Consider the following 16,134-nt stretch of genomic DNA (forward strand, 5'->3'; position numbering starts at 1 on the left):
GGCAATCTGCAGTCTAGAACACAAAGTTCAGCTAAGCCTATGCTGCCCTTCAGCCCCTTTACTTTTTGTCCCTGATGGAGACATGAATCACCCCAGAGAACACTGCTACTCCAGCTGCTCTTTCTTCATCTGACTATGTTTTCTCTCATAGTCCGAAAGCATCTGGTTGTCGTGCTGGTGGCATGGGTCTACTCATTTCTCATTAGTGGAGATTTTCTCTATCTCTCACCTGTCCATCTCCTCATTTAAATTCCATGCTGTCACTGTCACTTGTCCACTCAAGCTTAACATTATTGTCATCTATCATCCACCAGGTGCACTTGGAGAGTTCATCAATGAGCTTGACACCTTGATAAGCGCATTTCCTGACGATGGCTCACCGCTCTTCATACTTGACGACTTCAACCTCCCGACATCTGCCTTCGTTTAATTTCTTTCCAACTCTCTCTTTCCCCTCCTTGCCTCTTTTGACCTTACCCTTTGCCAATACCCTCCAACTCAAAGAAGGCCTGACCTCATATGCTTGACCTCATCTTTACTAGAGGCTGCTCGCATACTAAACTCACTGTACCCCCCAACCAGGTCTCTGATCACTACTTTGTTTCCTTTTCGGTCTCCCTTTCCTCCAACCCTAACCACTCAGCTCCTACCCAGATGAATGCGACGTCGCAATCTTTGCTCTCTCTCTCGCACTACTCACTCCTCTTCTATCCTATCATTTCTCCCTTCTGTTAAATCCTTCTCCCTCCAGTCTCCTGATTCTGCCTCTTCGACTCTACACTCCTCCCTTTCCACATCCTATGACTCGCATTGACCCCTTTCCTGCCGGCAGGCTCGGCCCTCCCCTCCTGCTCCGCTCCACTCTACTTTCTCTTCCTCTGTATCTGATGGTAAAGCCACTTTCTACCTCTCTATATTTCAAGCATCTACCTCTGACCCTAGGAAACTCTGTGCCACTTAAAACCTCTTAGGGATAGCCCCCTTTTATACATTTTCACCTAAATGACATACCCAAATCTAACTGCCTGTAGCTCAGACCCTGAAGCAAGAATATGCATATTCTTGGTACCATTTGAAAGGACACACTTTGAAATTTGAAGTGAACGTAGGAGAATATAACCCAATAGATCTAATAGAATAAAATACAAAGAAAAAAACAACCAGTGTTTTTTTACCACCATCTTTGAAATGCAAGAGATAGGTCTCTGTTTATAGCCATCACTCCGGTTGTAATGCCGATAGTGTCCACAAGATGGCAGCAGTGTATGTGCAATGTTTCAGATGGATTACTTGGAGTATGACTGAGACTTTTAGTGTGAAGTCCCCATGTACATTTGGGCAAATTGTGAAGGAGACATTTGCATTCATATTCCATTTTTCTGCAAGAATATCATCAAATCTCTATACTTGGACTTTGTTGTAGGCTTTCCAAGTATTACTAGCCATATTATAAGTTCAACATTTGCAAAACAACCAGTTTTCATAACTCTGAATATCCTTATAATTTTTGTTCAAAATGAAAATGCATGCTGTCATACAAGGTTAGAAGCTACATTTTACAACATATACAGGGTTTCCGGGTACTCCTGTAAAGCCCGGCTCATTGGCTATCGAGCTAGCTTTGTTTGATCCCAAATGGTGCTTATTTGACAAAGATACAAGAGATGGCCACCCGCGTCATCGGCGTGCTATGAAGGCGTCGCTCTCTGACCAAATATGGTGTCCTATAGGATATACTACACCCCTAATGAAATAGTGAAGTCTTGTTACCTTCTACGATCTCTGAGGAATAGATATGAATGTGATTTTACTCGTTGAAACTACACTCAACTACTTTTGTCCTTCCCCCTTTCTGACACCCAGGTGGCAACACGCATCTCTGCATGCCTGGTAGATATCTCAACTTGGATATCCGCCCACCACCTCAAGCTCAACAAAACTGAACTGCTTTCTCCCGTGGAAGGCCTGCCTGCTTAAAGACTTCTCCATCACGGTTGACAACTCCACAGTGTCACCCTCCCAAAGTGCAAAGAACCTTGGCGTGACCCTGGAAAACACCCTGTTGTTCTCTGCAAACATCAAAGCAGTGACTCAGTCCTGCAGGTTCATGCTCTACAACATCCGTAGAGTACAACCTTACCTCACACATGAAGTGGCGCAAGTCCTAATTCAGGCACTTGTCCTCTCCCATCTGGACTACCGCAACTCGCTGTTGGCTGGGCTCCTCGCTTTGTCATCAAACCCCTGCAACTTATCCAGAACGCTACAGGCTGCCTGGTTTTCAACCTTCCAAACTTCTCATGTTACCCAGCTCCTTAACACACTCAACTGGCTACAAGACCATGGTGCTTACCTACAGAACAGAAAGCGGAACTGCCCCTACCTACCTTCAGGCTATGCTAAAAAACTTACACCCCAATCCGAGCACTCAGTTCTGAATGAATCTGTTATACAATGCGTTTCTTTGGGGAAATAAAACGATGGCCAAATTCAATGTTTCATCAAATTATATATATGTATTTTTTTAGAAATATATTATATAAAATTGATACCTAAAGAGGTCCTACGTTTCAGAAATCAAGTGGCCCTGGGACTTTTAATTAAGCAATGTGCATGCACAAACATAGATATTGAAATACATATGCTATTGTGTTAACATTTTTACTTATGTCAATAAGGTATCTGTTTTTTGTTTTTAATACATTTGCTACAATTTCTAAAAAACTGTTTTCACTTTGTCATTATGGTGTATTGTGTGTAGATTGCTGAGGAAATGTAATGTAACGAAATGTGGAAAAAGTCAAGGGGTCTGAATACTTTCCGAAGGCACTGTATTTATTATAACATATTCCCATAGGATCTCAATTGGTGAAGTTCATAGGGCTGAAAATGGATGAATGCAACAACCATGTCTGTCAATAAAAAATACAGTCATGGGTGGTAACTCTGGGTAAGGCAAGACACTGGGAAATATTTGAATAAGGCTTTAGCAGCACGCTAATTTAACACTGTTGCCATTTGTACAGTCGCGGCCATGCTGTTAATTAACTTCTGGCCACATCCTGACTGATGGCAGCCCATTCTTGCATAATCAATGCTTGGAGTTTGTCAGAATTTGTGGGTTTTTGTTTGTCCACCCGCCTCTTGAGGATTGACCACAAGTTTGCAATGGGATTCATGTCTGTGGATTTCCTGGCCATGGACCCAAAATATTGATGTTTTGTTCCCAGAGCCACTTAGTTATCACTTTTGCCTTATGGCAAGGTCCTCCATCATGCTGGAAAAGGCATTGTTTGTCACCAAACTGTTCCTGGATGGTTGGGAGAAGTTGCTCTCGGAGGATGTGTTAGTACCATTCTTTATTCATGGCTGTGTTCTCAGGCAAAATTGTGAGTGAGCCCACTCCCTTGGCTGAGAAGCAACCCCACACATGAATGGTCTCAGGATGCTTTACTGTTGGCATGACACAGGACTGATGGTAGCGCTCACCTTGTCTTCTCCGGACATTTCAGGATGCCCCAAACAATCGGAAAGGGGATTCTTCAGAGAAAATGACTTTACCCCAGTCCTCAGCAGTTTTTCCTGGTGAGAAGTGGCTTCTTTGCTGCCCTTCTTGACACCAGGTGTTATGGCGGTGTAAGGGAGGCAAAGTCAGGTGCAGGAGAGCAGAGTAGAGTAAATATGCACACTTTTATTCCTTTCAACAATAGGCACAAAAATGACTTTAGACCGTCCCCTCGCCCATACCCGGGCGCGAACCAGGGACCCTCTGCACACATCAACAACAGTCACCCACGAAACATCGTTACCCATCGCTCCACAAAAGCCGCGGCCCTTGCAGAGCAAGGAGAACTACTACTTCAAGGTCTCAGAGTAAGTGACGTCACCGATTGAAACGCTATTTAGCGTGCACCGTTAACTAAGCTAGCCGTTTCACATCCGTTACATGAACATACACCATAAACAATGAACAATTACACACAAAGACATGATGGGGAACAGAGGACTAAATACATGTAGATTGATTGGGGAATGAAAATCAGGTGTGTATGGAACAAGACAAATGGACAAATGGACATATGAAAAATGGAGCGGCGATGGCTAGAAAGCCGGTGACGTTGATCGCCGAACGCCTCCCGAACAAGGGGAGGAACCAACTTTGGAGGAAGTCGTGACACCAGGCCATCATCCAAAAGTCTTCGCCTCACTGTGCGTGCAGATGCACTCACACCTGCCTGCTGCCATTCCTGAGCAAGCTCTGTACTGGTGGTGCCCCGATCCCACAGCTGAATCAACTTTAGGAGAGACGGTCCTGGCGCTTGCTGGACTTTCTTGGGCGCCCTGAAGCCTTCAACAATTGAACCATTCTCCCTGAAGTTCTTGATGATCCGATAAATGGTTGATTTAGGTGCAATCTTACTGGCAGCAATATCCTTGCCTGCGAAGCCCTTTTTGTGCAATGATGACGGCACGTGTTCCTTGCAGGTAACCATTTTTGACAGAGGAAGAACAATGATTCCAAGCACCACCCTCCGTTTGAAGCTTCCAGTCTGTTATTCGAACTCAATCAGCATGACAGAGTGATCTCCAGCCTTGTCCTCGTCAACACTCACACCTGTGTTAACAAGAGAATCACTGACATGATGTCAGCTGGTCTTTTTGTGGCAGGGTTGAAATGCAGTGGAAATGTTTTTGGGGGACTCAGTTCATTTGCATAGCAAAGAGGGACTTTGCAATTAAATGCAATTCATCTGATCACTCTTCATAACATTCTGGAGTATATGCAAATTGCCATCATACAGACTGAGGCAGCAGACTTTGTGAAAATTAATATTTGTGTCATTCTCAAAACTTTTGGCCACAACAATATATGGGTCCACTGTCAGTGTTGATTTAACAGTGTTCTTTTTTCATATACAGTGCCTTGCGAAAGTATTCGGCCCCCTTGAACTTTGCGACCTTTTGCCACATTTCAGGCTTCAAACATAAAGATATAAAACTGTATTTTTTTGTGAAGAATCAACAACAAGTGGGACACAATCATGAAGTGGAACGACATTTATTGGATATTTCAAACTTTTTTAACAATTCAAAAACTGAAAAATTGGGCGTGCAAAATTATTCAGCCCCTTTACTTTCAGTGCAGCAAACTCTCTCCAGAAGTTCAGTGAGGATCTCTGAATGATCCACTGTTGACCTAAATGACTAATGATGATAAATACAATCCACCTGTGTGTAATCAAGTCTCCGTATAAATGCACCTGCACTGTGATAGTCTCAGAGGTCCGTTAAAAGCGCAGAGAGCATCATGAAGAACAAGGAACACACCAGGCAGGTCCGAGATACTGTTGTGAAGAAGTTTAAAGCCGGATTTGGATACAAAAAGATTTCCCAAGCTTTAAACATCCCAAGGAGCACTGTGCAAGCGATAATATTGAAATGGAAGGAGTATCAGACCACTGCAAATCTACCAAGACCTGGCCGTCCCTCTAAACTTTCAGCTCATACAAGGAGAAGACTGATCAGAGATGCAGCCAAGAGGCCCATGATCACTCTGGATGAACTGCAGAGATCTACAGCTGAGGTGGGAGACTCTGTCCATAGGACAACAATCAGTCGTATATTGCACAAATCTGGCCTTTATGGAAGAGTGGCAAGAAGAAAGCCATTTCTTAAAGATATCCATAAAAAGTGTTGTTTAAAGTTTGCCAAAAGGCACCTGGGAGACACACCAAACATGTGGAAGAAGGTGCTCTGGTCAGATGAAACCAAAATTGAACTAATACAGGACCTATCTCTTGCATTTCAAATACAGGACCATTCTGGAAGAAAACCTGATGGAGTCTGCAAAAGACCTGAGACTGGGACGGAGATTTGTCTTCCAACAAGACAATGATCCAAAACATAAAGCAAAATCTACAATGGAATGGTTCAAAAATTGTAACGGTTTTCTTGATGAGAAGGAGAGTCGGACCAAAATGCAGCGTGTAGATTTCGATCCATGTTTTAATAAACAAACGTAAACCACGAATCAATACAAACACTACAAAAATAAAGAACGTAACGAAAACCTAAACAGCCTATCTGGTGAAAACACATAGACAGGAACAATCACCCACAACCACACAGTGAAACCCAGGCTACCTAAATATGGTTCCCAATCAGAGACAATGACTAACACCTGCCTCTGATTGAGAACCATATCAGGCCAGACATAGAAATAGACAAACAAGACATCCAACATAAAATGCCCACCCAGTTCACGTCCTGACCAACACTAAAACAAGGAAAACACACACGAACGATGGTCAGAACGTGACAAAAATAAACATATCCAGGTGTTAGAATGGCCAAGTCAAAGTCCAGACCTGAATCCAATCGAGAATCTGTGGAAAGAACTGAAAACTGCTGTCCACAAATGCTCTCCATCCAACCTCACTGAGCTCGAGCTGTTTTGCAAGGAGGAATGGGAAAAAATGTCAGTCTCTCGAATGTGCAAAACTGATAGAGACATACCCCAAGCGACTTACAGCTGTAATCGCAGCAAAAGGTGGCGCTACAAAGTATTAACTTAAGGGGGCTGAATAATTTTGAACGCCCAATTTTTCAGTTTTTGATTTGTTAAAAAAGTTTGAAATATCCAATAAATGTCGTTCCACTTCATGATTGTGTCCCACTTGTTGTTGATTCACAAAAAATATGTTTGAAGCCTGAAATGTGGCAAAAGGTCGCAAAGTTCAAGGGGGCCGAATACTTTCGCAAGGCACTGTATTTTTTACTAGAGAATTTGCTGTGTAGTTCCACATTATCCTCACAAATTGTTCCCATGACAAGTGAAAATATAAGAGTAAGATTATGTTGAACCTTACGTGAGCAATACTTAAATGTGTGCAAACATGTAAGCCACAGTCCTAAATTGAGCCCATGGTATGGGAACAACTGAGGATGGGCCTACAGTCATTCCATTACTGTCTTGTCAGCAGCAGCAATTTTCTGTATGTGTGCTTATATGGAAAGACTTGGGCCAGAAAAGTGTCATTAAATGTCTTCCTCTGGGTAGGGGGTAAATTGGTATAATTGAGGAAGCTTTCCTCTTCCTCTCACATTGGCCTTGGGACCTTCCCCCGGAGCATTTAAATACATACATCTTCAGTAAATCACATGCAGCTGCAACCCAGACAACTTAATAATTTGACTTAATTTGTCTTAATACAGTGTACTGTGCTGTTTTATTCCAGAACCCAGAACCAACTATGTCCCCCCCACTTCTCAGATTCAGCAGTAGTGCTAACAGACATTACGGCAGTGTCCTCTGCTGGACCAACTGTTCTGGAAACAACTCCAGTAATGTTCTAAAATAAAGTATAAAAAACTGTTGTTTAAACCTCCGAAGTCAGCTGAAAATGAACTTAACCTCGACATCTAATAATTGTTGTGTGGGTGTGCATTACATTTAGCTTGGTTACAACACCGCTACGTCTGTATGAGCGGGGCTAGCCATCATAGTTCCCAAGCTATTGCTTGCTGCAGCACGCACATATGTCTTGATTACATAAACAACACCTTGATTACATAAACTATTTGATTTAATTAAATAAAAATGTATGCACACTACCATATGCATACATATCTATGTTTCACTGTCTATCATCTTCTTGTTGTACTGTATCCAGAATTTTTTTTGACTAATTACTGTACTGTATCCAAAAAATGTAGACTCTTCCTAAATGCATTTCTCAGTCTCCCTTGTCCACATAGTCGATTGTGTGCCTTGACGGGCCAAGCATGAAAATCTAGCTGTGGACATTGACCATCCCCTTGCCCTGAGCCACATCACATCCACTGTTGAGTAAGTGCTCTGTCCTATTCAGGGCTGCTGTGGTGTTGTTGCCATAGTCTTCCATTTCTATTGTATGAGACTACCTATTCATCAGGAAGCAATATATCACATATCGGCTGCTACGCACTTTCAACACATGACTACGTACTTCTCAAAATTCTGTAATCGCCTTTTTGGATGTGTGTGCAGACTTGCTTAGATAGGTGCTACCAGAGCAATTCTCAGGCCATGTATAACACACCTACGATGTGGTAATTCAATGCCACACTGAACAGTCTTACATTTCTACATGACAGCCATTAATTCAAAGCAGCCATCATGGCAGCATCTTACCCTGTCAGTGGCTATCCACGATTAGGGACGTCAGTATAGATAGCACATGGAGGAATCTTCAATGCAGAGCATGCACTGAGGGGTGGTGCTTAGTGGAGGTGCCACATAGCGCCATCCTTCGTCGTCAGGTCTCCCTTGAAAAATAGGTATTTTGATCACATTTGGACTAAGATAGAGTTAAATAAAAAATTGTGAAGGGTATCCGTGGTAGTAAGAATCCAGCCAGGGAACCCAGTCAAGGTCCCATGTTGAAGCTACAATGAAGAGAAGGCATGGTTTGGTCTTCAAGTCTTCAACAGCTGTTTAGATCCAGGGAGGAATTGCAGGGAAATCCACTGGGAATCCACGTGAGGTTCATGTCCACAGAAAATGACAGAAAAGGCTCTTGCAACAATACCATAAACCCATGTGCACCACCATTGCTCTCTCTCTCTGATCCTCCCTCTGCAATTCATTCCTTTAGCGCTCTATTTCTGTCCTTCTCTCTGATGCTCACTCATACTTCCACTTCAGTGCCCCCTCTCTTTCTCTCCCTCTCTTTCTCTCCCTATTCTCAGCTGTGTCTCAGCGTTATGCTCAGCCTGTGCCCAGCGGATGTATAACATGTGTTCAGGGTGGGGGTTGGGGACTGCTGACTTCATAGGTGGCACGTTCTGCTCCTGCAAGGCGGGTGAGGATAGCCGTTGCATTTTGGACTATTTTAATGAGAGTGACCATGATAGACTTAAGTTTCCTCCAAAGCTACTTCAAAATCACAATACATTCATAATACTTTACATGAGAAGGGCAATTATTCTAACACTGCGTCAAAAGGTAGTTCCAAGATATTTGACCAACGGTATACATTACTTTCTTTGAATTGGCAGAGTAAATGAGGTTTAAAAGGAATGCGTTTGACTTTTGGGTACTGCCGAGGAAGATAATGTTATGCTGTAACGACTGAATTGGCCTCAGGTCTCAAATTATCCGAAATAAAATGATAAAATCACAGCGAAAACACCTTACTTAAGAAAAAAATGTTATGTTTCACATATCAGCTTAATAACTTGCTTATGAATGGTTGCCCATTTGCGCATATCATTTATTAGTCCTTCTTCAGCGGAGTCGTATGATTTAATAAAAGATGCACTGATGACGGAGTTATCTATGCATTTGACAGGGCAGAGAGAGAAAAAAATAACTGCTCTGGAATATTATTAATAGTACGTTGGAAACTGTTGTAAATAAATCAGATCCTTTATGTCTGTATCATGTCACATGACACTCAGTTGAAACACTGTCAGGCTAACTCATGTCGAAAGAATCCTATGGCGCATCTATTGAAGAACTAAAAAGGCACAAAACTCTAAAAACACTGGATTATTACAATGAAATGTTTACAGTGAACATTTTATTAGATATGAATATTTATAGTGAAAATAAGGGCTGTAACATTAACACCTGATTTGATATAATATCTACAGTATATTATTGCTATGAAATATACAGTAACAGACAACCAATGCTACTCTATCATAATGTCTGTTTGCCTAGTGACTACCTAATCTACACTTTCTAGTGAGTATCTAAAAGGGCCCTCCTTGAAAGTCCTTATAGAAGGAAGTGTCAACCTAGAATCTAGCATGGTTGCATTTACAGTCATTAGGGCTATCAGAAGTGACTCACTAGGCCTAATGAGGTTAATAGGGAGGGAGGGTGGGGTGTAGATTGATAGAGAGGGAGGAAAAGAGAGTGAGGAAAAGAGCAAAAAACAAGACAGTGAGAGAGGGAAGCAGAGAGAGAGCCCGAGTGAGCTCGAGACCGAGAGAAGCTTAAATTACATTTCCCTGGGAATAAATAAAGTACCTATCTATCTAATGCTCAATCAGTTGATTTCCTTTACATGAGGGAAATACATGAGACTTCAGACTTGTGGCTGACAAACATGTCCTAAGCCACCAGATGCCACACATTACCTGGACCATTTTCATCCCATAAAAGTAAGCTAATACATGGGGACATGAGTGACAGCTGCTTAGATTACATTAGGTAGCTTTTCAAAACAAAGTGCAGAGTGAGTGCTAATATATGAGTTTGAGGTAGATACTGTTTGGAAGTTAAAATAGCAAAAATGTGAATAGGGTTCCATGTACAAGTCCATACGTGTGTGTGAGAGTGTTGGGAGGACTACCCCTGGGCTTATGCTGTGACCTACATTGGGGCCTGATGCTCCCAAGGCTGGCAGGGAGTGTGTATTTGTGTGTGTTGTGCAGTATGTACTGTACTGATGAGATGAAGCTGCATGGCTGCATTAACTGTATGACTAAGAGCCTCAGCTGGAGGCTCAAAGAGATTAATGTGCACACATTAAGAGGGAAAGTACAAATGCATTTAAACGCCAATGCAAACAAATATAGCCTACTGTAGGAAAATTCATACCTAAAGTACACAAACCATGCAAGTACATAAATTCATAACGATGGTGCATGCATACAAGGGTGCAACATCAAATTATATCTCTGGAATGCATTGATAGCTCACACCATCAGATCGCTTGTGGGCTTTCAAATGTATGTAAAACAGACCAGGGTCAAAATAATATGATGTTTCCTTTCAGTTACTTTAGGTGCACTTGATTTAGCTGTGCAGGGTTTTCAGGAGGTGTGTGGGGGGGGGGGGGTGTATGTGGGGCTGATGGCATCACATCATCTAGCTTTGAGGATCTTCCTTCAGAGACGAAGCCAATCCCGAAACTATTTAATAAAATTCCACCTTTGTTGTTCATTCAGTTAAGCCTGTACTCGATTGAACTGCCCTCATGTAACCAATGAGTGTAATCATCTCGTCCCAGCACTATCTTGTCATCTAGCCAAATTCCCCAGCATGTCATCAAATGGTTAATACTGTGAGTCAGAAGGGAGGCAAATAGCCTCACAATACACACTACAGTACTCTGTAATGTAACACTCAAATTTCACAGTGCACAGATACACAAAGACAATTAAAAACATGAAAATGTGAAGATGAAATTATAAATGAGTAATAACGTGAATTAAATAAGTAGAATTATCACAATGCATAGTGGACATGCATACAGTACATATCCCTCTTGTAGCCAAGCTACACTGAACAAAAATATAAACAAAACATGCAACAATTTCATAGATTTTAACTACATTTATTAGGCCCTAATCTACGGATTTTACATGATTGGGAATACAGATATGCATCTGTTGGTCACAGATTCCTTTAAAAAATGGTCCTCACAGTGGACCTCAGGATTTCATCACAGTATTTTTGTGCATTTAAATTGCTATCGATAAAATGCAACTGTGTTCGTTGTCCGTAGCTTTATGCCTGTCCATACCATAACCCCACTGCCATCATGGGGCACTCTGTTCACAACTTTGACATCTGCAAACCACTCGCCCACACTCTCTCTCCAAAACAACATCTGAGGCGGCTTATGGTAAATAAATGAACTGGCAACAGCTCGTGTGGACATTCCTGCAGTCAGGATTCCAATTGCACGCTCCCTCAAAACTTGAGACATCTGTGGCATTGTGATGTGTGACAAAACTGCACATTTTTTAATGGCCTTTTATTGACCCCAGCACAAGGTGCAACTGTGTAATTATCATGCTGTTTAATCAGCTTCTTTATATGCCACACCTGCCAGGTGGATGAATTATTTTGGCAAAGGAGAAATGCTCACTAACAGGGATTAAAAACACATTTGTGCCCAAAATTTGAGAGAAATAAGCTTTGTGCGTATGGAACATTTCCGGGATCTTTAATTTCAGTTCATGAAACATGGGACCAACACTTTACATGTTGTGTTTATATTTGTGTTCAGTATAGATTCATTTAATTGGCATACTTTATGCAATTAGTTGAACGTATAGTGAAAGTGCATGCTTTATATGAATACATAACATTGATTCTCTAGGGTATTATGCATCTGTATCTTGGATGGCAAAAATTGCCTTCAGAAGATTGACTGACTAAAAGCGATGTATGCTTAATTACAGGAAATTACCAAGGACCCATCTGTAAACACAGTTTCTTATTTATACCAAACAGGAAGTGACCTGACCATCGCCCAAATTCCAAAGTGGAGGACATTAGAACATATTATCTTGAATAGTTTAAGCACCACCCCTAAACTTAACCCTATCCTTGACCACTTTTGGAGTGAGCCATTTCTATGAAAATTTTAAATCCAATCACAAAAGGCAATAATGACATAACTCAAATCAAATGTTATTTGTCACATACACATGGTTAGCAGATGTTAATGCGAGTGTAGCGAAATGCTTGTGCTTCTAGTTCCAACAATGAAGTACTAACCAACGAGTAATCTAACCTAACAATTCCACAACTACTACCTTATACACACAAGTGTAAAGGGATAAAGAATATGTCCATAAAGATATATGAATGAGTGATGGTACAGAACGGCATAGGCAAGATGCAGTAGATGGTATAGAGTACAGTATATACATATAAGATGAGTAATGTAGGGTATATATATAAACATAAAGTGGCATGGTTTAAAGTGGCTAGTGATACATGTACATGCAAGATGCAGTAGATGATATACAGTGCCTTGCGAAAGTATTCGGCCCCCTTGAACTTTGCGACCTTTTGCCACATTTCAGGCTTCAAACATAAAGATATAAAACTGTATTTTTTTTGTGAAGAATCAACAACAAGTGGGACACAATCATGAAGTGGAATGACATTTATTGGATATTTCAAACTTTTTTAACAAATCAAAAACTGAAAAATTGGGCGTGCAAAATTATTCAGCCCCTTTACTTTCAGTGCAGCAAACTCTCTCCAGAAGTTCAGTGAGGATCTCTGAATGATCCAATGTTGACCTAAATGACTAATGATGATAAATACAATCCGCCTGTGCGTAATCAAGTCTCCGTATAAATGCACCTGCACTGTGATAGTCTCAGAGGTCCGTTAAAAGCGCAGAGAGCATCATGAAGAACAAGGAACACACCAGGCAGGTCCGAGATACTGTTGTGAAGAAGTTTAAAGCCGGATTTGGATACAAAAAGATTTCCCAAGCTTTAAACATCCCAATGAGCACTGTGCAAGCGATAATATTGAAATGGAAGGAGTATCAGACCACTGCAAATCTACCAAGACCTGGCCGTCCCTCTAAACTTTCAGCTCATACAAGGAGAAGACTGATCAGAGATGCAGCCAAGAGGCCCATGATCACTCTGGATGAACTGCAGAGATCTACAGCTGAGGTGGGAGACTCTGTCCATAGGACAACAATCAGTCGTATATTGCACAAATCTGGCCTTTATGGAAGAGTGGCAAGAAGAAAGCCATTTCTTAAAGATATCCATAAAAAGTGTTGTTTAAAGTTTGCCACAAGCCACCTGGGAGACACACCAAACATGTGGAAGAAGGTGCTCTGGTCAGATGAAACCAAAATTGAACTTTTTGGCAACAATGCAAAAAGTTATGTTTGGCGTAAAAGCAACACCCTGTACACACCATCCCCACTGTCAAACATGGTGGTGGCAGCATCATGGTTTGGGCCTGCTTTTCTTCAGCAGGGACAGGGAAGATGGTTAAAATTGATGGGAAGATGGATGGAGCCAAATACAGGACCATTCTGGAAGAAAACCTGATGGAGTCTGCAAAAGACCTGAGACTGGGACGGAGATTTGTCTTCCAACAAGACAATGATCCAAAACATAAAGCAAAATCTACAATGGAATGGTTCAAAAATAAACATATCCAGGTGTTAGAATGGCCAAGTCAAAGTCCAGACCTGAATCCAATCGAGAATCTGTGGAAAGAACTGAAAACTGCTGTTCACAAATGCTCTCCATCCAACCTCACTGAGCTCGAGCTGTTTTGCAAGGAGGAATGGGAAAAAATTTCAGTCTCTCGATGTGCAAAACTGATAGAGACATACCCCAAGCGACTTACAGCTGTAATCGCAGCAAAAGGTGGCGCTACAAAGTATTAACTTAAGGGGGCTGAATAATTTTGCACGCCCAATTTTTCAGTTTTTGATTTGTTAAAAAAGTTTGAAATATCCAATAAATGTCGTTCCACTTCATGATTGTGTCCCACTTGTTGTTGATTCTTCACAAAAAAATACAGTTTTATATCTTTATGTTTGAAGCCTGAAATGTGGCAAAAGGTCGCAAAGTTCAAGGGGGCCGAATACTTTCGCAAGGCACTGTAGAGTACAGTATAAACATATACATATGAGATGAGTAATGTAGGGTATGTAAACATTATATTAAGTGGCATTGTTTAAAGTGGCTAGTGATACATTTTTTACATCAATTTCCATTATTAAAGTGGCTGGATTGATTCAGTATGTTGGCAGCAGCCACTCAATGTTAGTGGTGGCTGTTTAACAGTCTGATGGCCTTGAGATAGAAGCTGTTTTTCAGTCTCTCGGTCCCTGCTTTGATGCACCTGTACTGACCTCGCCTTCTGGATGATAGCGGGGTGAACAGGCAGTGGCTCGGGTGGTTGTTGCCCTTGATGATCTTTATGGCCTTCCTGTGACATCGGGTGGTGTAGGTGTCCTGGAGGGCAGGTAGTTTGCCCCAGGTGATGCGTTGTGCAGACCTCACTACCCTCTGGAGAGCCTTACGGTTGTGGGCGGAGCAGTTGCCGTACCAGGCGGTGATACAGCCCGACAGGATGCTCTCGATTGTTCATCAGTAGAAGTTTGTGAGTGCTTTTGGTGACAAGCCAAATTTCTTCAGCCTCCTGAGGTTGAAGAGGCGCTGCTGCGCCTTCTTCACAACACTGTCTGTGTGGGTGGACCAATTCAGTTTGTCAGTGATGTGTATGCCGAGGAACTTAAAACTTACTACCCTCTCCACTACTGTCCCGTCGATGTGGATAGGGGGGGGTACTCTCTCTGCTGTTTCCTGAAGTCCACAATCATCTCCTTTTTTGTTTTGTTGACGTTGAGTGTGAGGTTATTTTCCTGACACCACACTTCGAGGGCCCTCACATCCTCCCTGTAAGCAGTCTCGTCGTTGTTGGTAATCAAACCTACCACTGTAGTGTCGTCCGCAAACTTGATGATTGAGTTGGAGCCGTGCATGGCCACGCAGTCGTGGGTGAACAGGGAGTACAGGAGAGGGCTCAGAACGCACCCTTATGGGGCCCCAGTGTTGAGGATCAGCGGGGTGGAGATGTTGTTACCTACCCTCACCACCCTGGGGGCGGCCCGTCAAGAAGTCTAGTACCCAGTTGCACAGGGCGGGGTCGAGACCCAAGGTCTCGAGCTTGATGACGAGTTTTGATGGTACTATGGTGTTAAATGCTGAGCTGTAGTCGATGAACAGCATTCTCACATAGGTATTCCTCTTTTTCAGATGGGTTAGGGCAGTGTGCAGTGTGGTTGCGATTGCGTCGTCTGTGGACCTATTGGGGCGGTAAGCAAATTGGAGTGGGTCTAGGGTGTCAGGTAGGGTGGAGGTGATATGGTCCTTGACTAGTCTCTCAAAGCACTTGATGATGACGGAAGTGAGTGCTACGGGGCGGTAGTCGTTTAGCTCAGTTACCGTAGCTTTCTTGGGAACAGGAACAATGGTGGCCCTCTTGACGCATGTGGGAACAGCAGACTGGGATAAGGATTAAGGCAGTGGCACTGTATTGTCCTGAAGACAGAGCAAACAAATGTCTATGCGTTTTGACACGTCCCGGCGAAGAACTCTACCATGCCAAACAGAGTGCACGTTTGTTTGTCTGAAGGTGGCCAGAACTTTCCTGTCTGACGCTAGACCACGTCTTACAACACGAGGTGTGTACACACTTTGGTCTGGATACACAGTTGCTTTTTTTACTCTCATTGAGTCCAATCTTAATGGTAGTTTTAGAGTTTTGAACATGAGAATGTTACAGAACGCACCTTTAATATATTTCATGATAATATATATTTTTTGGTAGAATTATAAACAATAATATGAAAATAG

Source organism: Oncorhynchus clarkii, chromosome 22 (assembly GCF_045791955.1).
Source record: "Oncorhynchus clarkii lewisi isolate Uvic-CL-2024 chromosome 22, UVic_Ocla_1.0, whole genome shotgun sequence".
NCBI lineage: Eukaryota > Metazoa > Chordata > Actinopteri > Salmoniformes > Salmonidae > Oncorhynchus > Oncorhynchus clarkii.